The 27,482-nt window shown below is 40.4% G+C and overlaps 1 long non-coding RNA gene across 4 annotated transcripts in view; it reads right to left on the bottom strand.

Annotated features, from left to right (window-relative positions):
• Positions 1-277: 277 nt before the first annotated feature.
• LOC142664761 (uncharacterized) overlaps positions 278-27,482 on the bottom strand; it is a 53,050-nt gene continuing 25,845 nt past the window's right edge. Inside the window, exons 3-7 of one of the 4 annotated variants that reach the window (XR_012851371.1) lie at positions 15,246-15,381; positions 14,178-14,361; positions 10,354-10,972; positions 3,766-3,871; positions 278-3,145 (exon numbers count right to left, since the gene is read on the bottom strand). This is a non-coding gene — a long non-coding RNA (uncharacterized LOC142664761). The remainder of the gene's footprint in view (positions 3,146-3,765; positions 3,872-10,353; positions 10,973-14,177; positions 14,362-15,245; positions 15,382-27,482) is intronic. The other 3 variants (XR_012851368.1, XR_012851369.1, XR_012851370.1) reach the window with 3 other exon arrangements.

Here is a 27,482-nt window from a genome sequence, read left to right as displayed (position 1 = left end):
TCCTCCTAGAAATGTAAGAATAAATTGACAATTGCGTGTTACTAGTTGGGGGTGTGTCCCTACAGAGACTGACACTGTCCAATCAGTGCTGACAGTCTCAGACTGTGTAGGGACACGCCCCTTTGACAAAGGACTGGTAACACCCACTTGTCAATTAATTCACACGTTTCTAGGAGGAATAACAGAGGAACGGTGCAATGTAGAGTTCTAAGAAAACATGTTCCAGAATGGTTATTTCATGGGGAATACAAGTATTTACTAAAATAGACATGTCAGGAGAGGTGCTCTTTAATTGGCATAGAATGCCCATTTAGTGCCATACATTGTCCAGATGCAAGATGTAGGCTACGCTGCCCAGAGTACCATAATTAGTCCAGATAGTGCCACACTGTGCTCACATAAAGCTTGCAGTGCCGTATTTCGCCCGCATAGAGCTAAACCGTGCTCCGAGAGGGACATATGTTGCCCACAGAGCCATATAGTGCCCACATACTGCCATAATATGCCAACATAGTGCCAAACAATGTACAAAGAGTGCCATAATTTGTCTTAATAGAGCCATACACTGCCCACATATTACTTCTCGTTTCAAACAGTGCCCAGAGAATGCCGTACTTTACCCAAAAGAAGTAGTGCCCATTTAATGCCTGCAGTCCAGCAACACATGTGGCTCTAGGACACTTAGGAGGGATGTTTCTTGAAATCCTCAAACCAAACTTTCTGGTGCCAATTATTCTACAGCCGCAAACTACTCCGATCCCATTCTCCACCATTCTGGAGCCAAAACTCGGACCATGTCCGCAGGGGTTGGTTGTCACCCAGCTTTCCTAGGGTCCTGAATGACAAATCTATCCAGTTCTGTACATCCCCAACTCTGGCCTTAATGCAGAACGTGGCAAATTTGCAGCCCAGGTAAAAGACCTAAGTAAAAAAAACAGCTGACATGGTTGTATTTTTTATTTTACAAGTCTCCAGTTGTACCCCATTAATAGTATCAATGCCCCTGGGTATATGCCCCCCTCTCAGTAAGATCCTTTGTCTATCCCTTCATTAGTATATTTCCATTTCCAGCCTTCATGTATAAAATGCTTGGGTTCCACCTGACAGCTTTGTATCTGGGCCAGTAAGATTAATTCGCCACCCTCCAGTCCTCAGCCTGCGCTCCAGCCACACTGAAGAGATGCACTTTAATTGTTCAGGGGAAAACTCCCCAAAGAGTCAATGATTAAGATGCCGCCGCGTATTAACGCTTTGAAGGGAAAAATGCAATAAAACAGAAATCCAGGGGATAATTTTGAAATGAAAAAGGAATCTTGGTGTCATTATACACGGCCGCTACCGCTAAATACCCACTATATATACACCGCCCCCCCCCCATATATACATGCTGACAAGAAAGTAGCAGAGGGGTCGGGAGACAGGATCAGGCGGCCGGGCTCGCCCTTATTGTTTGTCTTATATTCCAGGACAATATATATTCCAGCCATGTCTTGTGTGAAGGGTCTCGGTGCGCGCTGACATTGTGAGTGTCAGACCCAGATCACTTTAATCAGAGAGTGGATATGCATGATATCACGGATAAGGGACTTTAATCAAAAAATCCGCTGGTCTGGAAACGTGACGCAGTCTGCCAAACACTTCATCCCCATTCCTTGTGTCACTGCCAAGATTTTTATTTCATGAATATGCATCAGACATGATATTACATTAAATTGTGACATTGTTTTTTAGTATTAGGGATTTAGAACGAGGGGGAAAAAAAAATAGACTTCGTCAAAGTTTTCATCAATTGAACATTACTGTCACCGGATCAATTCTCACAGCTTATTTCTCAGACAGGATGGAAGTCGTAAAGCGTACAGTCCCGGAGCAAATACTAAAATAGTCGCCCACCATTGAAGATTTTTTTTCTAGGCTTCGACATTGAAAGGGCGTGGTTTGGGTCAGATCACGGGTCAGAGTTTTTGGATCGCTGATTATCATAAGACGGGTTTGAAATAATTAAATTGTCTTCCGAATATTTCCTATATACTGTCTTTACTATAAGGACAGTATAGAGGGAGGGGATTGACTACAACAGTGGCCTCAGATGGCATTTTCAGTTTAAAAAAAAAGACCAGTTACCTGCCCAAAAAATTGCACTTGACATCTGAGTCCGATTGCCGACACCTCACAGATTCTAGTGCTTTTTTTTTTTTTTACTTCTAGCCCCCACCGTTCCTCAGATACCGGTGAGATTAGTTGTGGCACCCGATATGCGAATGAGGACTTTGACAGTCAAGTGCAAGGGGGTGTGAACCTTGCCGTTTTGACACCGTCCCCTCGATAGAGCGATGTGTATGGGAAATCAGAAAATACAGAAGCGATAAGAAAAATAACTTCTGTCCCTCATGTGGACTTTGAAACTGGTGATCATGGGGGGCATTATGGCTGGCACTTATGGGACACTGGGGCTAATATTCATGGGAGGCATTGTGGCTGGTACTTATGGGGCACTGGGGCTAATATTCATGGGAGGCATTATAGCTGTTACTTATGGGGCACTAAGGTTCGTACTCATGGGAGGCATTATGGCTGGCACTCATGGGGCACTGAGGATGGTACATATGGAGGTCTGAGGCATGACACTGCTATGGGGCACAGGGGTTAGCACTTCTCTGGGCGGAGCTGTGACTAACACTCCATGGAGGCATTGTGGCTAACATTATGGGGGCACTGTGTGCGTTGGGGGCATTTAAGTTTATAGATTAGTTCCTTACCTAAGTGTAACGTCTGTGGCCGCGGACCGTCGTCCTGACTTACCCTCTGACGCCCGCGGCCATGGACGTGTGAGTTATCAGCGGCATCTCCCTCCTGAGAGACGCCGGCACTCAATTCCTGGTCCGGACACTGTCTCTCGCAGGGCGTGTGCCCCGGCACGTGCAAGGCCTTGAAGGGCCAGTGCGCGCACAGTTGCAAAAGATCTGCAATTAGCCGAGAATGCTGATGGACTATAAAAGGGGCTCCGCCCTCTTGTACATTGCCTGAGCGTTGTTGTGTTACCTAAAGTTTGTCATTGCAAATGGTCTCCTAGAGTTTTCCAGTTCCCAGTGTTACCCGTTCCTGCTGCCTGTATCCTGTATCCCGTGCTACCGTGCATCTGTGCCTAAATATAGGAAAAAGAAAAGAAACAGTAAGGAAAATTCACAAGATCAATAAACTTTCTTGTTCTATAGAAAACAATGTAAAGAGCCTCCAAAAAGGACAATGTACAGGGTGGTAGTTATAGGGAATTCAGCGATAGCAGTCACACCCAGGCTCCGGTGCCTGAGGGGCCCAAATGCCCCTCTGCCACATTAGAAGACACCAGTGTGGTAAATGGCACATGGTAGATGAGGACCCGTTACACATTTTACATTGGGCCCCAGGAGCTTCGATACAATAGAGAACTGCACAGTACTGCAAGTGATATGCGAATGAGGGGCCCTGGTATCCAGTTTGAATAGGGGCTCAGGGATCCAGTAACACCGCGGTGCAATAACGTACGCCATTTTACCGCAGGCGATTTTGAAGCCAACCATTTTGTTTCTCCTCCAGAGAGGATGTCCCCCTGAGGGATGACTGTACCGTCACTTTATCCTGCAGTCATTCTTTATCCTGGATCACGGACAACTCATTTTCACACTTCAAGTTTTATCAAATTAATGTTTTTTGGCGGTGCGTGTTGTGATAAACCGGCGCAGATTAATTAATTGCACTATATCATAGTTGGCTCCATAATCTCACCGTGGTGTTCAGACGCTGGCCGGAGCAGAGACACTGAGAAGCTGCTTCTTACTTGGAAAGGAACAAGAGATGTAGACAAAGTTGGGAATTGTGATTTATTTCTCCCCTGGGATCCAAAGGCCGATTAACAAAGGGGAAGAGCGGAGCAGAGAAAGTGTCAGCATTTCATTATTCCAGGACAAGAAGATATCTTAGATAAATACATTGAATAGAGAATTATACACGAAAGATCTAGATAGATAGATAGATAGATAGATAGATAGATAGATAGATAGATAGATAGATAGATAGATAGATAGATAGATAGATAGATGGATGGATGGATGGATGGATGGATGGATGGATGGATGGATGGATGGATGGATAGATAGATAGATAGATAGATAGATAGATAGATAGATAGATAGATAGATAGATAGATAGATAGATAGATAGATAGATAGATATGAGATAGATAGATAGATAGATAGATAGATAGATAGATAGATAGATAGATAGATAGATAGATAGATAGATAGATAGATAGATAGATAGATAGATAGATGATAGATAGATAGATAGATAGATATGAGAGATAGATAGATAGATAGATAGATAGATATGAGATAGATAGATAGATAGATAGATAGATAGATAGATAGATAGATAGATAGATAGATAGATAGATAGATAGATAGATAGATAGATAGATAGATAGATAGATAGATAGATATGAGAGATAGATAGATAGATAGATAGATAGATAGATAGATAGATAGATAGATAGATAGATAGATAGATAGATAGATAGATAGATAGATAGATAGATAGATAGATAGATAGATAGATAGATAGATAGATAGATAGATAGATATGAGATAGATAGATAGATAGATAGATAGATAGATAGATAGATAGATAGATAGATAGATAGATAGATAGATAGATAGATAGATAGATAGATAGATATTAGATAGATAGATAGATATATAGATAGATAGATAGATAGATATTAGATAGATAGATAGATATATAGATAGATAGATAGATGATAGATAGATAGATAGATAGGATATTGACATGTAGCTCTCATATCTGTCTATCTATCTATCTATCTATCTATCTTGTTTCACATACGACATATTCTTTCATTTTGCTCAGTTCCCCGCCGTCAGCTTGAACTAGCGTACAATATATACGTGTAAGGTATGTATAAAAATGTATACATATTTATTGTTTTTTTTACTTGTCCCCGGGGATAGTCTGTGCTACCCACACTAATTGTAGGTTTTTCTGTAAATGCAGCGTGAATCATTTATAAATAAAGAGATTTTAAAGTCCCTAAAAGACTCCCCACCGGGCCCTGTATTTCAGCATAAAATAGCTGTTAAATGGAGTTATTCTGAATTAGCTTTTTACTGGAAAGTGGTGAAAATACAAGGGGGGAAAAAGGAGAGAAAGTTTTCTTTTAGCGTTCAGTAATCTTTTACACAGCCACTCTGTATAAATGACAACCAATTTTCATAATTCAGGTTTTAGCAAAGAAATAACCTGAAGTGGCTAAGGACGGAAGGAGGGGGTTGTTATAAAAGCCTTGCTTTCAGGAACGCAACGTGAGGTGTCAATGCTAAGACCTGTGTTGAGACCGGGAAGTATAATTTCAGCTTTGTAATAAAAACAGAGGCACGAAAGCTCAGTAACAAATTTACACCCACCCTCCCACGCGCGCAGCTTGGCGAGCTATTTTTTCTGCAATTTTACTTTTTCTGATTAGTTTAATGTATAGATAACGAAAATAAAACACGTTCGTCCGGAGGGAGGTGGCGGCGAAGACGAGTGAGTCACCTGTAATGTGTTCACCTCCACCGTACAATTAAAGGGGACCCGCGCTTATTCTGGAGAACAGAAGACAGAGGAGGATTCTTGAAAATTCGTCCGGTTTGAGTGACAAATTGCCCTGTCAATCAGCTGCTCCTTCATCGTATCGTAAGCAGTAAATAAAATTATCTGTTCCGTGCATATGTTCCGAGGCTCTCAGCTTTGCAGAGTCATCTTCACAGATAAATAGTTACCATTATAGACTTGTATCTAATCATCTCCTGGTTGTTGGAAGACAAGCTAAATAGTGTCAATGCCCGACTCAGTCTTCCATCCTATTCCAGCCTTCTAGTAAAGCGGAAAAAGGTTGTTTGCTGTAGAAAACTCATTTTAAAATAGCCTTCTGCAGAGGTAATAGAGAAGGGGTCCCCCCATTTAGGACCATCGTCCATAAACCAGTTACAAAGAGCATCTCTCGCTCTGGAGGACCCGGCACATCAATGCAACCCATTGATTTTAATAGGAATTGTGTAATACTTCTTCTCACCTGTGGTGGCACTGCAGGGAAATTGAATACTTGCTACTAGGTTCTCTCCCAGGCTGGAGATCACCCATGATCAGCTTATCATCGGGAGTTGGTTCAAAGTAGACGATCCCTTTAACTTCACTTAAATGTTAAAAGTTCGGGTACGACTTCAGTTAAACCAAATATAACGCCCACACATTATGTCACACTCATTGGGGTCCAGGTAGCTGAGATATGAAGAGCTGTTTGATGGGTTACTTACTATGTAGAGTTGTTTTAGTTGTTTCTGCATCTGCCTTTGACATGGGGGGAACAATGATCCGCGGAGATGTTTTTGACTCCCTTCCCACCGAACGGCAAATTTCTTAGTTAGTAGAATGAAATCAATGATGACCACAGTGATACCACTGAAAAGCTTAAAGGGGTTGTCCACTACCGGACAACTGATGACCTATCCATCAGATAGGTCATTAGTATATGATCTGTGGGGCTCTGACACCTGGACCCCACATCCATCAGCCGCTCCGGCTGCCTCCGGGCACCAATCGTCCATGCCAGAAGCAGATGGGGTTCGGTCATGGAATAGCGGCCGAGCTGCAGTATTCAAGTGAATAGGAGCAGAGCTGCAGTTCTGCAGTGCAGCCGCTATGCAATGTACGGAGCCAAGTGCTTCCTGCTCCGTACATTGCATACTGTGCAATGACATAAGGTGCCCGCAGGCAGTCGGAACAGTTGATCGGTGCAGGGTCCGGGTGTCGAACCTGCACCGATCATATTCTGATGACCTAATCCAGTGGATAGGTCATCAGTTGTCCAGTAGTGGACAACCCCTTTAAAGAGGATGTCCTATCTTGTCAACCCTTGCCCATACAACTTGCTTGGTAGCTCCCTCTATGAGCCAGAGCGGAAAGGCGCTAGAAATAGTGGATCCTACTCTAGAGGACTTGGCGTGGCCATTTTATACATGGTTGCCCATTCAACTTCGGTCGTCGCCATATTGGACTGTAGTATGGTATTTTTTGTCACACAGAGTAGTCCCTTCAGATCAGATCTCTATGAGAATATATACAAACTATGAAGCTTATTGAAAACTGCCGTGCAACATGTAAACCAATCAGGCGGCAGCATTTGCTTTCTGAAACTATGCCGGACTGTTAAAGGCTACAAATGAAGCAGAGCTGAGTTTGTGTACATATTTGATATTCATGGTGATATCCCAAAGTGTCAGGTTTGACTTTTACAACTACTGAATTCAGTTAAAGGAGAACTCAACTTTTACAGTAAAAAAAACTGCATAAAATGTTGTGTAACTTTGTAGATGCGTTGTAGCTTACCTATGAATGGAAACCTAAAATAATTTAAAACTGAAACCAAAATACTAATGTATAGGGTTTACAAAATGTATCAGTATTTTGTGTGATGTGTATACAGTATTTTTGTATTGTGTTATTATGCTGTGAAAAGTTGTCTCTGCTACTTTGACAAATTCAGCTCTGCTACAATTACGCTGCATAAATAGATTGGTTCTATTGTAAACGTTTCTTATACATAGTGACAATAAATTGTCGGCTCAAATTAGAGTCCGATTCGGTTGAACTTTTGGAAAATTCGGACTGAACTCGATTTGTTTAGAACAGATTCGCTCATCTCTTTTGAGACCCCCTCACATCAGGACAAGCCTTAGCCGGCTATGGAAAAGCCACGCACTCCGCACCAGGTTATCATACACAAGGCATTTACACAGTGGAGTCCCATTATTATGATCACCTCCTGCATTAGACGTCGGCAGCGCGCAGCCCATGAAGGAAGTGATGTGTCGTGGCTTGGTGGGTATATAAGGTGTGCGATTGGCTGTCTGATCACATATTGTTCCCTTGGTAAAAGGGGCGATTTATCAGCGTTGTAAAGAGTGATGATTATCGGCTTTCGGGCCGGGGTGTCGGTATTTCTCACACAGCGCACTTTATAAACTGTTCGCGTGCTGCTGGGGTGACCGTGTATCGTGGGTGGACAAATGGCAGCATTGGGAATAACCGAGGTGGAAACTGTGGATCACCAAGTGGCATTGATGTAAGAGGTGAAAGTTGGCGATGAAGCTGCGCGAGGGCCGAGCGACACACTACAGTGGAGCCGCTCACCGTGAATATCAACCAGGGGGTGACCAGGCGGGGGTCTAACACAACAGTTCAGGGAACCCGACTGCGTATGCGGCTCCATAGCCGACGGATGGTCATTGCTCCTATGTAACAAAGGTGAATCGCAAAAAAAGGCTTAAATTTGCACGGCAGTATCGGAATTGGACCACCGATGATCGGCACAGGTTGTCTTCTCCAATGAGTCACGTTTTCTGCTTCATGGAATAGATAGACATTGGCGTGTCAGAATGAGAAACATCTGAGGACAAACACCCTGCAACCATTGCTGGAAGAACACAAGCCGGTGGCGGCAGCGTTATGGTCTGGGGATTCTTTCATGCCATTCTCTGGGTCACTCATCCATGTGGAAGGCTTTGAACCGACTTGGGTATGAATCCATCGTTGCAGATAATGTCCCCCCACCATACATGCTGTTTGTCTTCCCTGGGGCAGATGGAATCTTCCAGCAAGACAATGCGACATGTCACCCGGCTAGAAATGTCCGACAGTGGTTGGAAGAGCCCGACCAAGACCTCCAATTACTTCCCTGGCCCCCGAATTCTCCAGACTTGAACCCGATTGAGAATCTGTGGGACCTCGATCGTCTTGCTCTTTCTATGGATTCTCCCCCACGCACCCTCCAGTAAATGTGGGATCTACTGCAGTCAACATGGCCCAGATACCGGAGACCCCCGACCAGCACCTTATTGATCACTCCCAGCCTGTCTACTGATGTCCGTGCTGCACACGGCGGTTACTCTTGATATTCGCTGCTGCTCAGAATAATGGGACTCGACTGTGTATAATAATGTAGCATTACAGTTTATCTAGATATTTTACAAGACATCTTCCTTAGTCTTGGCCATAATCTCATTGTTCTTTTCCCAGCAGCAGAAATTGTATATTTTTTCATATAATGGCCCTTAGATTAAAATGTTTTTCATTGATATTAATGCGTCTGTTCTTGCAGTACAATATACATGAGTGTGTTTGTCATATCCGATAGGCACACATAGTAAATAGGATATAGGCAAAGAGCTGGGAGTCAAAGGTCAAGAACGCCGTATGGGATGTGGATTGACTGTCCTTGATCTGCCTATTGTTATGCACAGCAGTTTATAAGAAGTACAAACAATATACATATATATAATGTGTATAAGCCAAGGATCGGCCAAGACGGCTCAGAAGCTTTTATTTTACTCATCTACGTAAGAAGCCAGGAAAAGATGCATTAAAATAAATACAAGAAAATAATTGTTAATGGACAATACAGTGTGTAAAGGGAGGTCAGCCTGAGAGAGCGGAGGACAAGGCCACCAAAGACCGGCGTGAGCACTGTACCCGGGGAAAGAGTGGGCATGCTTTAAGGAAAGTGGGTGTGGCTTGACTCATAATGGCCGAAAAATAGGATACAAATAATCTTCGTGTGTTAGATTGGTTCCAGCAACTGGAATGTTATTAGATATAGTATACATTTTTTTGTTTGATAGGAGTTATTTTATATCATTCTAAAATATAAAAGTAGGCTATATAATAGCTATAAATAGATGTATATGATATAGATATATAGGGATAGATTGATATATGTAGCTAATATATACCATATACTGTCATATTTTATATATATATATATATATATATATATATATATATATATATTCTATCTTTTTATATATCAACATTCTATCTATCTATCTATCTATCTATCTATCTATCTATCTATCTATCTATCTATCTATCTATCTATCTATCTATCTATCTATCTATCTATCTATCTATCTATCTATCTCTCTCTATCTCTCTCTCTATCTATCTAACTATCTAACTCATATCTATCTATCTATCTATCTATCTATCTATCTATCTATCTATCTATCTATCTATCTATCTATCTATCTATCTATCTATCTATCTATCTATCTATCTATCTATCTATCTATCTATCTATCTTGTATATATTTTATGCATATATTATAAATATACCTGTATCAGGATTGCACACAGTATTTGGTACGTGAGAAGGTCACACAATAAATATTATGTATAATGAATAATAATAGAACTGATATATTGATAGTTCAGTGATGACATACAATTACACAGGGTACAGTGACATTATCTACAACATACCAGCTCTCCATCATCTCAGTCCCCCTGCCGCTCCAGAACTTCATACTGCATGCCCCGGATTCTGCAGAAACTCTTTTAGAAAGTATTCATATCAATTATTAAGTAACATATACTTCCTCTACAATAGAAATCACCTTGTTGTTTGAGGACCTGTATATATGCATGGCCATGATTCGTATGGCCCTCAGTGACTTGTAATATTCATATAATTTACAACTGGGGGTATAATCCTGAATCAGGGTCCCACAACTTTAACACTCACTGCTGTCCTCTTTTGTGTCAGGGGGGGCCACCAGACACGGTTGAAAGTACAACATCTGCATCCCCTATAGCAGCACCAATGATGTTATCCCAGATATATGTGCCAAACATAATGCCTGATCCGTTATGTATTTATGTTTTTTGGATTAAATTCCTGTTTTTTTTTTCTTTATTTCTTTATGTCGCTATGATAAGAATTTTTTTTTATTTTAGATAAATATCTTGTAGTCTTCAATCCTGGGCTGATCACTCTTTACACGTTCACTGTGTTGTGTGATATATGAACTGCAGCTTTATACATCAACATGCAAAATGGGTAGCAATAAATATTTCAGGTTTATTTCAAGCTTTTTGGCATCTGTAAAAAAAAAAAAAAAAAAAAAAAAAGATTCTAAAATCGCTACATCGGATTCTCTTTGAAGCTGAAAATATCTAAATTTAAAATAAACCTTTTTATAGAAATCAAAGTCGTATCTGCTATATCTGTTGTGACTGCCGGAAGCACCCCCTCCTCATTTTTTAAGGTAATCTCCAGAAAGAAGTTTGTCCTCATGTTTTCACAGTGATTAAATATGCAAAGTAATTTTCATGATTATCACCCGGTTCTGAACCAAATCAGATGCGGCCACGCTTCCCGCTGAATTTGGCAGATCATCGTTTTAAAAGGGGGCTTGTTAAGGTATTGATTAAATTAAACCACCCCTTTAAGAATATTTAGATCTGGTCTGCCAAGCAAAACCGTCTAATGGTTTTTGAATTAAAGACTGAGAACGCTGGTGCGGTCCCTTTGTGGGTCAACTAGGTATTAATAAATGCTAAGAAGTAATTTTTTTGTAGCCACCTTGACATCTGCGAAAAGACAAGAAGAAAAAGACCCTGCATTATGTGTGATTTTTTTTTTGCTAGAGAAACTGATATCAATATTTGTTGCTTTGGTGGCACTGCATTGGTTAAATGCTAAAATCTCTGGTCATTGAGAGTGATGTGACTCCTCAGAAGGACCACTGAGGTATCGCAGTATCAGTATTCCCAGCCAAAACTGAGCTACTCAACTCTTATGTGCTGAGCTACACAATAACTATGAGCTGACCATTCAGAATGACAGATGTCACAGAGATTAAAGGAAAACTCCTGCCAAAAGTGATACACTGTGCTGTGCCAGTGCAAAGGGCAGAGAATGGAAATCTATCTTTGATGTTGATTGGATCCTTGTGTCATGCTCCGCCCCCTCAGGCCCTGCACTGACATAACACAATGTATCAGTTTTGTTCCTTTAACTTGAGAGTTGTAAGCCGAAATGGACGGCATGTTGTTAGAACCACATTGGTAATGATTATATCTAATGTTGGTTATTTTAGGACAATGATTTTTACATCTTTGGGTGTCTGAAGGAGAATTAGCAGAAGATCTACATTGAAATCCCTGTGTTTAAAATGTGTGTAAACACATCCTATCTTATATATAATCACATCCCTTTCCTTTATCCATCCCTCACTTCCTTCCTTCCTCTCTTCCTTCCTTCCTCTGTTTCTCTTTTCTTCTCCTTCTCCTCCTTCATCCGTTGTGTTTCTTTTCTCTCCTCTCATCTGTTCTCCTCAACTCTTTTCACCTCTCCTCCCATTCTAACCTTTCTTCTCCATCATTTAATTTATGTATATTTTAAATACATCTTAATCCTAAATATAGTCAGTTTAGTTATTTTTTCTTTCTTTCTTTCTTTCTTTCTTTCTTTCTTTCTTTCTTTCTTTCTTTCTTTCTTTCTTTCTTTCTTTCTTCCTTCTCCTCTCTCTCCCTCCCTCTCTTCCTTCCTTCCTTCCTTCCTCCCACCTCCTTTCTTTCCTTCTCCTAATCCTCCACCTTCCTTCAATCCCTTGTTCTCCTCTCTCCCACCCTCTTTTCCTTCCTTCGTTCTCTCCTTCTCTTCTTTCCATCCGTCTCCTCTACCCCACCTTCCTTCCTTCTCCTATCTCCCACCCTCTTTTTCTTTCTTCCTTCCTTCTCCTCTATCCCACCCGCTCTTCCTTCCTTCCTCTCTTTCCTTTTCTCTTATTTCAACTTCTTTCATTTCTCCTCTTTTCACCTTTCATCTAATCTCTTCTCGTATTCTTTTCTTTTCTCCTCTCTTCGATTTCTTTCTCTTCCACTCTTTTCTTCTCCTCTAATTTTCTTTTCTTCCTCCTACCTCCTTCTTTTCCTTTCTTTCCTTCCTTCTCCTCTCTCCCAACTTCCTTCCTTCATACCTTCCTTCTCCTCTCTCCCACGCTCCAATCCTTCTTCCCTTCCTCCCTTCCTTCCACTCTCTCCTTTTCTCCTATTACAACTTCTTTCATTTCTCCTCTTGTCACCTTTCATCTAATCTCTTCCCCTATTCTTTTCTCTTCTTTTCTCCTCCCTTCCGTTTCTTTCTCCTCCACTCTTTTCTTCTATAATTTTCTTTTCTCCCTCCTACTTCCTTCTCTTCCTTCCTTCCTTCTTTCCTCCCTTCCTTTCTTCCTTCCATCCTTCCTTCCTTCCTTCTCCTCTCTCCCACCCTCACTTCCTTCTTTCCTTCCTTCCCTCCTTCTCCTCTCTCCCACTCTCTTTTTCTTCCTTCCTTCCATCCTCCCACCTCCTTTCCTTCCTTCCTTCCTTCCTTCCTTCCTTCCTTCCTTCCTTCCTTCCTTCCTTCCTTCCTTCCTTCCTTCCTTCCTTCCTTCCTTCCTTCCTTCCTTCCTTCTCCTCTCTCCCACCTTCCTTCCCTCCTTCTCCTCTCTCCCACACTCTTTTCCTTCCTTCCTTCTCCTCTATCCCAACCTCTCTTCCTTCCTTCCTTCATTTCTTCCACTCTCTCCTTTTTCTCCTATTTCAACTTCTTCCAATTCTCCTCTTTTCACCTTTCATCTAATCTCTTCCCGTATTATTTTCTCTTCTTTTCTCCTCTCTTACCTTTCTTTCTCCTCCACTCTTTTCTTCTCCTCTAATTTTCTTTTCTTCCTCCTACCTCCTTCTCTTCCTTCCTTCCTTCCTTTCTTTCTTCCTCTCTCCTTTTCTCCTATTTCAACTTCTTTCATTTCTTCTCTTCTAACCTTTCATCTAATCTCTTCTCGTATTCTTTTCTCTTATTTTCTCCTCTCTTCCCTTTCTTTCTCCTCCACTCTTTTCTTCTCCTCTAATTTTCTTTTCTTCCTCCTACCTCCTTCTCTTCCTTCCTTCCTTTCTTTCTCTCTCCTTTTCTCCTATTTCAACTTCTTTCATTTCTTCTCTTCTAACCTTTCATCTAATCTCTTCTCGTATTCTTTTCTCTTATTTTCTCCTCTCTTCCCTTTCTTTCTCCTCCACTATTTTCTTCTCCTCTAATTTTATTTTCTTCCTCCTACCTCCTCTTCTCGCCCTTCCTTCCTTCCTTCTTTCTCCTCTCTCCCACCTTCCTTCCTTCCTTCATTCTCCTCTCTCCCACTCTCTTTTCTATTCTTTCTTTCCTTCCTTCCTTCCTTCCTTCCTTCCTTCCTTCCTTCCTTCCTTCCTTCCTTCCTTCCTCTCTCCTTTTCTCCTATTTCAACTTCTTTCATTTCTCATCTTCTCACCTTTCATCTAATCTCTTCTCGTATTATTTTCTCTTCTTTTCTCCACTCTTCTCCTTCTTTTCTTCTCCTCTCATTTTCACTTCTTCCTCTTCTGATAATTTGTTGTGACCCCCACATACTGACAAGGCTGCCACAAATCCATTGTTCTGTAAGAGCAAACACTGCTTCAGGTGGGCTTCTTGTACTATACATATATGATATAAGGAGAGAATACATAAGAAGTCAGAACCAAGAACTGGCTGCATGTTTCAGAGTTACACCCCATCCGATTGTTGTCTTTGGAGCAACCTTTTAGTTAACCCCTTCAAAACTTTGTGTGATTTTAAAGGAAATAAGGACAGCTGCAGAATTATCGTCAAGAGAAATGTACATTGTTTAATACAAAAGAAGCTGAATTATTATTTCAAGCAAGGTCCTCCGAAGCCTAAATTACCCGTCCTATTAATACAATAGCTGACAATGCAGTATATGTAAAGTCCAGGGCTAATTATAACACTTGTAGTTAAGAAAGTGTCACATTAAACATTTTTCACAAGTCAGGCTCTTTTTGGTTCTTTTTGATCTAGAATCGTTCAATGCGAAGGAGCTTCAACCCCACAATTAATCTTCCTAAAAACTCTATTCCCATCTTTTGATGATTTTGTCACAAGTCATTTTCTTAAAGAATAGTTTCCATAAAAATGACTCTCTTGAGCCATAAAACATTATTTTGTAATTGATCATAAGGGGATTAATAGGGCTAAATCTGGCAGAAGGAGGACAAGGGCTCTAACTGGCCACCGCCGGTGCTTGACTACAAGCCAACTGTTCAATTAGCAGAGAAGAGTTACTGATCTCGTCACTAGTCTCATTTATTTTATCTCGAAGAAAAAGCCTTTTTTTGCCCATTGAAGATGAATGTTACATTTTTATCATCACAATTCCACAATTCCAAATCAATTTAAACATTTAAAGATTCATTCCTGGTAGCTGCATTCACTAGGCTTCAACTTAATCAATTGTCCACTTTGGAACCGATAAAAAGTATTTTGCTTTGGTGTGAAACTTTTTCCGAGGTGGATGACTTACAGTCTTAGGATAGCTACCGCTCTGTTGACTGGGAAGTCACAAGGAATAATAATTCTGGGAGCCACAGGTGTAGTATTTCTTAGTGATGGTAATCACTATCTGGTCAGGACACATAGAACTGTTCATCCTGTTCTTCCTGGTTCAGAAATAGAAATACATTGAAGACTGAACCTATGGAAATGACATCCCCTGTAGACAGTCATAGAGGCCATTAGGGTAGTTGTCACCTTTGAAAATCCAGCATCTGTTAGGCCAAAAATACATAGAAATGGCCATATAAAATATTAACCCCTTCCCACCCCTTCACACACTGGATAGATAAATAGATGCACTGATAGGTAGATAGATAGATAGATAGATAGATAGATAGATAGATAGATAGATAGATAGATAGATAGATAGATAGATAGATAGATAGATAGATAGATAGATAGATAGATAGATAGATATGAGATAGATCGATAGATAGATAGATAGATAGATAGATAGATAGATAGATAGATAGATAGATAGATAGATAGATAGATAGATAGATAGATAGATATGAGATAGATCGATAGATAGATAGATAGATAGATAGATAGATAGATATGAGATAGATCGATAGATAGATAGATAGATAGATAGATAGATAGATAGATAGATAGATAGATAGATATGAGATAGATAGATAGATAGATAGATAGATAGATAGATAGACCAGCAAAGGATGGATAGATAGATAGATAACAGTTACATCATAGATAGATAGATAGATAGATAGATAGATAGATAGATAGATAGATAGATAGATAGATAGATAGATAGATAGATAGATAGATAGATAGATAGATAGATAGATAGATAGATAGATAGATAATGAGATAGATAGATAGATAGATAGATAGATAGATAATAGATAGATAGATAGATAGATAGATAGATAGATAGATAGATAGATAGATAGATAGATAGATAGATAATGAGATATATAGATAGATAGATAGATAGATAGATAGATAGATAGATAGATAGATAGATAGATGATAGATAGATAGATAGATAGATAGATAGATAGATAGATAGATAGATAGATAGATAGATAGATAGATAGATAGATAGATAGATATGAGATAGATCGATAGATAGATAGATAGATAGATAGATAGATAGATATGAGATAGATCGATAGATAGATAGATAGATAGATAGATAGATAGATAGATAGATAGATAGATAGATAGATATGAGATAGATAGATAGATAGATAGATAGATAGATAGATAGATAGATAGATAGATAGATAGATAGATAGACCAGCAAAGGATGGATAGATAGATAGATAACAGTTACATCATAGATAGATAGATAGATAGATAGATAGATAGATAGATAGATGATAGATAGATAGATAGATAGATAGATAGATAGATAGATAGATAGATAGATAGATAGATAGATAGATAGATAGATAGATAGATAGATAGATAGATAGATAGATAGATAGATAGATAGATAGATAGATAGATAGATAGATAGATAGATAGATAGATAGATAGATAGATAGATAGATAGATAGATAGATAGATAGATAGATAGATAGATAGATAGATAGATAGATAGATAGATAGATAGATAGATAGATAGATAGATAGATAGATAGATAGATAGATAGATAGATAGATAGATATAGATAGATAGATAGATAGATAGATAGATAGATATAGATAGATAGATAGATAGATAGATAGATAGATAGATGATAGATAGATAGATAGATAGATAGATAGATAGATAGATAGATAGATAGATAGATAGATAGATAGATAGATAGATAGATAGATAGATAGATAGATAGATAGATATTTTTTTATATACTTAGGTTGAAAAAAAAATCTTATGTCCCAGGGTTTTGTTCCATTTGATCTTGTGATGCGGCAGTCTATTATCATAGCCATATATTAAAAAAGAAGCAGAAATGACACAACCACAATATACCAGATATAAAAAGAAATCCTCTATAAATGGTATTAAAATACTGAAATATTAATTTAAGTGGCATTAAATGATGAAATATTAACTTGTCCACTGATATAAATGATAACTTGTCCACTGATATAAATGATAACTTGTCCACTGATATAAATGATAACTTGTCCACTGATATAAATGATAACTTGTCCACTGATATAAATGATGTCACACTAAGTTATCTCTCAGTAAATAGAAAAAGGTTTTTTTTTGCATTTTACTGAACAGATTACTCAGAGTTTTTATTTTTTTATTTTTAACTTAAATTTTTTTTTTAGCTGCAGATTCCACTTTTCTACCTCATGGCCCAGATTGCATTTTATAATCAGAGATGTGATGGAAGAGCAGTCTTTACACTAAAATGCAATCACATTTAATCATATTTAATATGCTTATTTTTCACCTCATCAAACTTTTAACATTTGATTTCCAGCATCTGATTTCCTGGAGATACAGTATCTTGCATTGTAAAATATTACATTTCTTTCAAGTCCATCGCATGGCCGAATATTTATTTCTCTAGATCAGACTTTTTTCTCTGATTTGCCACAGTCGTTAGATCCTTAGAACTTGCTAAATTTACAGAAGGGGTTTTTCAAAAATATCAAAAATGTTCCTCGACCATCACAGTACATGTAATTTTATGATTGGTTGGTTCTTTTTATATAGGTCCTACACATCTGGAATATAAGTGTCAAAAGAGAGACAAAAACAGTAAAGTTTGTACACCTCCTAATATTAGGACTCATGCAACCGGCAATGCAATGCTTTAGAGTCTCCGTCGGACTCTGTACATATGTCTTGATGCAGCATTTGACAGAAAATAAAGTATTGTTCTATAAGTGGTTGTCTGGGCACGGGACATTTTTTCATACTGATGACCCATCCACAGGATAGGTCATCAGTATATGATCGGTGGGGGTCCGACACCCGGATCCTGCACTGATCAGCTGTTCCGGCTGCCTCCAGGCACCGGTTGTTATGCACTGTATACAGTGTTCAGTGCCGGAAGACGTGCTGCAGAACTATAAGGGCATGGCCAGACATAGCGGATTTGCTCTGGAATTCCGCAGCGGACCCGTTTCTCCATTGCCTTCTACAGCTTTGGGGTTGGGTTCGTTTGCACGTTGCGGACAATTCCGCTGCGGAGCATAGGCTGCGGTGCGGAATTTGGTGTCCGCAGCATACAATGGTTGTTGCGGACGTGTGGCGGACTGGTTGCGGACTCATTGCAGAATTTCTCCATTGACTTCAATGGAGATTCAAAATTCCGCAATGAAGTCCGCAGCTGTCATGTACATGTTATGTGTGCTGCGGAGCGTATTGGTTTTTTAACATGAAATTTCTTCATTCTGGCTGGACTTATGTATTTCTAGGTCTACAGCCAGACTGAGGAAGTCAATGGGGCTCCCGTAATTACGGGAGTGTTGCTAGGCGACGTCAGTAAATAGTCACTGTCCAGGGTGCTGAAAGAGTTAAGCGATCGGCAGTAACTGTTTCTGCACCCTGGACAGTGACTACCGATCACAATATACATCAACCTGTAAAAAAAATAGAAGTTCATACTTACCGAGAACTCCCTGCTTCTTCCTCCAGTCCGGCCTCCCAGGATGACGTTTCAGTCTAAGTGACGGCTGCAGCCAATCACAGGCCAATCACAGGCTGCAGCGGTCACATGGACTGCCGCGTCATCCAGGGAGGTCGGGCTGGATGCCAAAAGAGGAACGCGTCACCAAGACAATGGTCAGTAAGTATGAAATTCGTTTACTTTCACTAGGGAAAGTGCCGTCCCTTCTCTCTATCCTGTACTGATAGGGAGAAGGGAAGTACTTTCACCTCAATACGCAGCTGCTAGTCGGCATCAATTTATTCCCCATTTTGGGCAGATCCACAACAGAATCTGCAACGCAGATTCTGTGCGGCATTGATGCGGACAGTTGCGGAAGAATTCCGCCACGTCTGGGCATGCCCTAACTCTGCTCCTATTCACTTGACCCTGCTCATATTCACTTGACCCTGCTCCTATTCACTTGACCCTGCTCCTACTCACTTGACCCTGCTCCTATTCACTTGAATTGCATGGACATCTGGTGCCCGGAGGCAGTGGGAGCAGCTGATCGGTGCAGGGTCCAGGTGTCGGATCCCACCTATCATATACCGATGACCTATCCTGTGGATAGGTCATCAGTATTAAAAAATGGCCCATCCCCGGACAACCACTTTAATCTAAAAGCAAAAAAAGTTAAAATAAAGTAAAAAAAACTAAAACAATACTCACATGTTCCATCCCATGCTGCTCCAGCGACACCACTCTGGTGGTCCACGGCGGTCCTTGTTGACTTCCCCTGCAGCGATGACGTGCCTTACATACACCTGACCGCTGCAGCCAATCACTCCCACTCTCACTGGGCTTTGGAAGAACAACTCTATAGCAATTTAGCAAGAGAGGGTTTGGAATAACTGGGTGACAACCCCTCCGGGAGCTGTAATGGTGGGCATTTCCTGTTGTCACAACTATAACAAGAAAAGGTGTGAAAATAATTTTTAAAAGGGGTTTTTCCAGGATATTGATGGCCCCTTCACTGCAGTACCAGCCACCGTGACGTCCATACAAGTGTGACTGTGCCTGGTACTGCAGTACAACCATGCTAAAGTCTGTTCATTCGAATAGGCGAAACCGCAGTATCAGGCCCAGTCACACTCACATGGGCACCACTGGGGTTTACAAACTTTGTGCAATGTTCAATCAATATAGAAAAAATTAGAACAGGTGACAGTTTAACAAAATGATCGCAGCTAGGCTTACTTTCACCTAGCACAAAAAAAATGACTTGCATCTCTAGCTCTGTACCTACATACCCTGGCCAAAGCAGGGTGGCGTGTTGGCACCCTTCCTGGCCAGGGACGTAGTTATAAAGGGTGCAAAAGTACCAGTCACCACTGACACCTGGTACCCGAAGGGGACCAAAGGCCTCTCTGCCACCTACAAAGACACCAGTATTACAAATGGCACATGGTAGGTTGGAGAACCTTCTTAGAGATTTTGAATCGGGGCCCAGGAGCTTTAAGCTACACCTTTGCTCCTGGCACCCGAGGCACATGTCCTGCTATGCCCCTGCCAAAAAGTTGGAAAAATAAAATAAAAAAATCGCATTGCATAACTCTTAACCATTCACCCCGGTTGGAAAGGTAACAAATTCAGAAACACAATTTACTATTATGATGAGAATTTTATTAGCCTGCCGCCGATAACCCAGAATAATGGGCCATTGCTCAGATGCCATTGTCTCGGATAGGGAAGGAGTGTAATTTGGGGTGTAATGGGTAACGCCGCAGAGCCCGTTTCAGTCCGAGGATGGCGCCTCCTGATGAAGTTACAAGTTTATTGAGCCTCTTAAAATGAAATATTTAAACAATTGAGATTGCGCGGTTCTGGAGCATTAAGTCGATTCTAGATGTAAATCAAACAGCATCTGAATGGCCTCTGACAAAATCAATTATGTTATGTAAGTTTGAAAGAGATGTAGCGGCATTGTACGGGGATCAGACGCTGCTGATTTCCATGAATATTGAAAATTAATAATGCTTCAACTCTGCCTTATTAGAAATGTGATACCTTAGTAATGAGAGATGGAACGATGAAGCCGGATCTGTTTTGCTTGCAGATAGTCCGCTCGCTTGTGTTACCCAAACATGTCCCGAAATTTACCTATATTAGATTATGCAGATAAAATCTATGAAAATGCTTCTAATCTCCTTAGGTTCGGCAGAGTATAAGCATATACTTAGATTTGCATTAGATTTCTGACTTTGAAATCCATTATTATAAGTCACTTGCTGACTTTGATATCCCGTCTTTACATCTTACAGAAAGGTGGAACATTCGGTTATAGAGATCTCGCTTTTAGGATAAGGCCAGTCAAATCTCTTTTGAAGGTCAATTCGTCTCCTTATGATTTAAAAATAATATTAAGAAAGATAGGATCGGCGGAGTTAAGACTGATTGAGTTTTTCTTCTTACGAAAGGAACAGAAATAACAGTTGAGTCTTGGGAAGAGCTAATAGTCTTGGCGAGTCCAAACTAAATGTCATATCCTTCAAATGACCCTGACTTTTAAAAAGGAAGCATTGTGAATATAATTTTCGATTCTCTATATCAGGGTCGGCGTTAGCGGGGGAGCAAACTGGGCATTTGCCCAGGGACCCCATACTCTAAAGGCCCCCTGCCCACTATAGCAGCCATAGCGACTGCTACGGGGCCTGTGGCATGAGGGGGCCCACGCCAACCGGCACATATCATTTATGGGCCGGGCGTCACTGGCCCCCTCATATCGGGTGGCGCCGATAGCATCGGGGGAGCCCTGGTACTAGCAACTGCCACATTCAATTGTATATGTGTTTCCTCAGGACGCAGATACAATTGAATACTATAGGCTGCAGGCCACATAAGGCCTGCAGCCTATAAGACGCTGGGACCTCTCTAAAGAGGACCTGTCACCTCCCCTGATGTCTGTTTTTAGTAAATACTTGTATTCCCCATGATATAACAATTCTGGAACATATTATTGTAGGACTCTAAGTTTTGGCGTTCCTAGAAATCCTAGAAATGTATAAAAAAATTCACAAAACAATTCACAACTGGGTGCTGCCATTTCCCTGACAAAGGGGCGAGTCCCTACACAGTCTCACTCTGTCAGCCCTGATTGGGCATTTTCAGTCTGTGTAGGGACACACACCCAACTGCTAACACCCAGTTCTCAATTTATATATAAATTTCTAAGCGGAATAACAGAGGAACAGCACAACCTGGAGTTTTAAGAAAAGATTCCCAAGAATTGTTATTTTATGGGGATAAAATTATTTTAGTCAGGTGAGGTGACAATTTCTCTTTCACCAATCACACTTTGATGGCCTGGGTTTTTTTTCGCTTTGGACAATCCCTACTTGTTAAAAGTGTCTCTACACAATAAGCCGGTCATAAAGTGTCTCCTTTCTGGGACCCCCAGTGATCATCTGTAATCTATAGGGAAACCTGGCAGTTAGTGTTCAGTTTCCCTGCAGTGCCACCACAGGGGAAATGAAGTATTACACAGTGTCCATTCCATATTAATGTGTTGTCTGTGTAATGCAGGACAGGACAGGTACTCCAGAGCGAGAGACGCTCTTACTAACCGCTCTCCACTCTGGATCATAGATGAGGATCCTGAACAGAAGAACCCCCACTATTAACTCAAAATCCCTAATAGGGTGTATGGAAATGGGTTTTCAAAAAGAAACAACCCCTTTAAGGACAACTTTCCTTTAACATTTACGGTTATTATTGAGCCTATACATCCTATACACCCTCGTTTTTTAGGGGATTCTCATGTCTCTACCATGGTAGCCTATGTCATATATGGAATATTTGAGATTATTGGACCTATCTTTTTGTTTTTTCATATATTAGCAATATTTCTTTGTAAATGCCTGCGGCGATATACAGATAGGTTAACATTGTTAATTAGACCCTGGTACAGAAGCAGAAGAATCATCATTCGATTGTTGATTTTTTTCAATCCATCTCAAATTCTGCTTGCCTGTCATGTGGTTACAGATGGGGTCCAACATTTTCGTTTCCCGCTGACTATACACAAGGAGTATATTTCCCCTGCAATACTTCATGGCCAGGAAGTGTCATTTCGAATTTCCACCTTTATTGATCCTGGTCAGCACTTATTGACAGCTGAAAAAGATAATATTTTAATTGGGGATCAGATAGATGTCGCCTGGTATTGTGTGTCAGTTTTGTGTCCCAGTAGAATATGCGAGAAGCTTTGCAACCGGAGTACAAAGATTAATGTGTTGTCCTTTTGTTGAGGTGACCCACAATATGAGTGGATTTGGCTGCCATGACTGAACAGGGCTCAATGTTACACTTAAAGGTTAACTGAGAAATAATCAATGCGTCTTATAGAGAAGAAGAGTGACTACAAATAGAGTCAAGCTGTATTTCCAGTGCCTGATTCTGATGGATTGTAGAGCGAACGGATCAGAGTTCACCCATAACCGGCCAATGATCTCCCCGGAGATGTTCCTAGACCTACATGATGTCCACATGAAGAAGCTTCTTCTGGACATTCAAAGGACGCAATTTAAATAAATTTTCTTCCCGGTTTGGAAACATTGTAGAATTTTCTAGAGGCAGTGGTGTAATGATTGTGGTCACAGAGGGACCCGGAGGGAAAGGCGGCCCGTCCTGGTTCCCCCGGGTGTGCACCACTTTCAACTAGATCTGTGTCCTCAGGAATGTGTTTAGTTGAAAACTCTCCTTTGCCCTTCGGTGCCCCTATTGCCGTGCCCACAGGCTTCTTTCCACTTCAGGCCCCGGCACACAAGGTCTGTGCCACGGACGCATACAAGATCCTGACACCGAGGTCCTGACATACAATGTCAGGACATTGTGTGCTGCATTGCATGCAAAGGATTGACGCTGCCCGGCGTCAGGACCTTGTATACGCCGCGGCACAGACCTCGACTGTCGGAGCCGGATGCGTGCCATGGCCTGATTTGACCAGAAGCCTGATGTGTGCTAGATGGCCTAATATGTGCCGGGCCTAAAGATCAAAATAATGCTGAGTTTTACTATTTTCTTTTCTTTTTTTTAATGTCTGATTTAGGATTGTGAGAGGTCTATGCTTGGGATGGGGAGGGGGGGGGCATTCAAAGATGTGGCATGGCACACAACCAGCTGAAGTTACCACCGTGCCTAAAGGTGCAAGTAATTAGAAAGTAATTAGAAAACAACACTTGCGATATAATGCAATGTATGATGTCCCATTCTGGCCCAAATGATGTCCTCCGGCGCAGGAAGTTATGCAGTGGTCGGTGGCGGAAGCAGATGGCTCCGACCATTTTATAGTGGCCGTTCTATAGTACTGCAGCTCTACTCCTATTCACTCATCTTTTTTTTCTAATCCAACCCAACCCCTTCCAAAGAAGACCTATTACTAATGAAGTCTTAAAGCCAACAATTTTTTTTTTTTGTGTTTATTTATTTTTTGCAACTTTTTAAAAAAATTCATACAAAACTTTCAAAAACAATCAATATACGTTTAGTCATTAACAACAAATAACAGCTCGTCACAGAGTGACCCGTGCCCGTCTCTGGCCAAAGTCCCTTTAAATCTGTACTTTAAAAGAGCAGGGATCAGCTTAATGTGGACCTTTTCCGCTCACTCGTGTTCCTAACCATTGTCAGTTTTCACCTTAACAAGAGCGGAATAAAAGGTTCCAGTGTTTTTTATGCCTTGTTAGGTCTATCATCTTTTTTTAATTAATAGTGTTATTTTGAAGCCGTCTGAACTGTGTCATTCCCATTATCAAAAAACCAATGCCATTAATGAATAATTTTCATTTCTGATCCTTGATATCGTTCCAGTTGATCTTCTGTTTCCCAAGCCGACGAGTGATAGCATCATTTTCTGCCTGCGATCAAACTTAATTTGGACTCTGATTATATTATGCTGTTGCGACTGAAGTGTCAATTTTTGTCAGGCAATTAGAAGCTATAACCTGTGAAGTTAAGTTTGATAGGCATTGTACTGTAATTGGATTGTTACAGTAATAGTCTGGAACGTTCCTTTTTACCCCCCATCCCCCCTTTACCTCTTTGATTGCTGATACTTTGGTTGTATGAACAAAAGCCCCTTTTTACTATGCAACTTTAGGGCATGTGAAAATACAAAGGGGTCTTGTGGGTTTATTGAGAATTGATCGTTTTAAAAATTGTAATCTTTAAACTAATTAGGAATTTGATATCATGTCAACTTTTTTTTTACTGGTTGTTATGTTTAATGTTACATTCTACGTCGGTAAAATTTATTTCTCTGGTAGGCACTAACAATGATCCATGGGCAAATAGGAATTCATAATTTAGAACGGCAGAACAGTTTAACATCGAATACACAAGCCGAAGTGGTAAGACTGTTGTGTGAGTATATATAATATATACATATAGCTCACCCATTGCTACTTAAAGGGTACGTACACTTTTGCAACCATTTTTTATTGTTCTGTTGCATTCAAAATATCAAAGTGAAGCAGCTTTGCTCTTTGATAAAAAAAAATCATCCTACCGTTTTATGTATACAGCTCTTATGCAGATCTATGGGTTTCCTTCGTTGCTAATTACTAAGGAAATATTGTGTATAGTCTGAACCTGCAGTCATGTGTTACTCTCTTTCACCTGCTCCCTTTTCTTGGTAACAGAGTGTATAGGAGGGGGCAGAGGGATGGGAGTACCACATAACTGAAGAATTTGACTGTATAGGGTTTGTATGTAGCCTATGAACTCCATGATGATCTTTGGTTCCACGTTGGTCGCTGTATAATCGTTGGTTGAAGTCGTCGGTAACTTGCAATGACTTTTTCCCCCCCATAAGTCAACACTGAGGTCGCACAATGGTCATAAGTAGCCCATGAATTCAGCGCTACCACTCTGCGTAACTAAAAGTATTTGCAAAGTCCTGAGTGGTGTATAATTGTTATAATAACACACGATCTGTAATATTTGTCGCTGTTGTTTTTGTTTTATTACTTTATATCAGGTTTTTAATCTTAAGTATAACATTTTTTATTTACTTCTATGATATAAAATAACCCGGCAGAATATAACCTGTATTGTTATCATTGCAGCTATGTTGAGCAGGCTGTTTATGATTGTTTTGTTTTTTTTGCATAATTCAATAGCAAATATGTAATTGGGGTAACATGGCATGTCACTCCCCATTCCCGGCCTGCAGACCAGGGCCGGCCTTAGGGGTGTGCGACCTGTGCGAGGGTACAGGGCACTGCACCCTCCCACCATGTAGGGGGAGCCACTGGGCTCTGCCTCTACTCTGTCCTCTGCTCTTAGTGGAGGAAACAAGAGCCGAGGAGGAAGAGCAGAGGAGGAAGCTCCGCCCACAGCCCGTCCTGCAAGAAACCTGTGCAGCAAGGAGAGATGGTAAGTGTCTACGTGTGTCTGTGTTTGCGTGTGTATATGTTCCAGTATGTGTGTGTGTGTGTGTGTGTGTGTATATATATATATATATATGTCTCTTTGTAAGTATGTGTTCATTTTATTTGTTCTACTTTAATACTGAAGATATCTGTACTGATATTCTATGCTGCCTCTTATATTCTATGCTGTCCCTATATACTATGCTGACCTCTTTATATTATGCTGCCCCTTATATGTTATGCTGCCCCCTATATACTATGCTGCCCCTTATATATCTGTGCGTGTGTGTGTGGTTATAGTTATCACTGTGTTATCTGTGGTGTTACATAGTACTGTAGATAACATCTACTGCATCATCTGTACTCAGAGAGTTATCACTGTGTGTTATCTGTGGTGTTACATGGGACTGCATCTACTACATTATCTGTACTCAGAGAGTCATCACTGTGTGTTATCTGAGGTGTTACATAGGACTACAGGTAACATCTACTACATTATCTGTACTCAGAGAGTTATCACTGTGTTATCTGAGGTGTTACATAGGACTGCAGGTAATGTCTACTACATTATCTGTACTCAGAGAGTTATCAATATGTTATCTGTGGTGTTACATAGGACTGGAGGTAATGTCTACTACATTATCTGTACTCAGAGAGTTATCACTGTGTTATCTGTGGTGTTACATAGGACTGCAGGTAATGTCTACTACATTATTTGTACTCAGAGAGTTATCACTGTGTTATCTGTGGTGTTACAGGTGAAATCTACATTATCTGCACTGTGTATATATGTGCCTGTGTGGGTATGTATGGTCTGTATGTGAATGTGTCTTTGTGCTTGTATATATGTGCCTTTTATGTATTTGTATATGTTCCTGTCTGTGTATTTGTGTGTGTGTGCGTGTGTGCCTGTATATACAGTATGTGTATGTATGTCTATATATTTACCTTTATGTATGTATATATTCCAGAATGTGTGTATATATATTTACCTGTATGTCTAAATATCTGCCTTTATGTATGTACAGTATTTATATTCCAGTATGTGTGTGTCTATATATGTGGTTCATTTTTTTATTTATGGCGGGCAGAAATAGAGAGTCCCGCACACGGCACCATCCAACCTAAGGCCGGCCCTGTGCAGACTATCTGTAAATTTTCAGAAACCTTCTCAAGGCCCTCAGAAATCCTTCTAGAGTAATGCAATTCTTAGTAGACAGGGAGAAGGGGGATGCAGCTACAGTATCT

This window comes from Rhinoderma darwinii, chromosome 12, assembly GCF_050947455.1.
Source record: "Rhinoderma darwinii isolate aRhiDar2 chromosome 12, aRhiDar2.hap1, whole genome shotgun sequence".
NCBI lineage: Eukaryota > Metazoa > Chordata > Amphibia > Anura > Rhinodermatidae > Rhinoderma > Rhinoderma darwinii.
The sequence above is the reverse complement of the archived record's forward strand: the minus strand, read 5'-3'. Positions and strand labels throughout refer to the sequence as shown.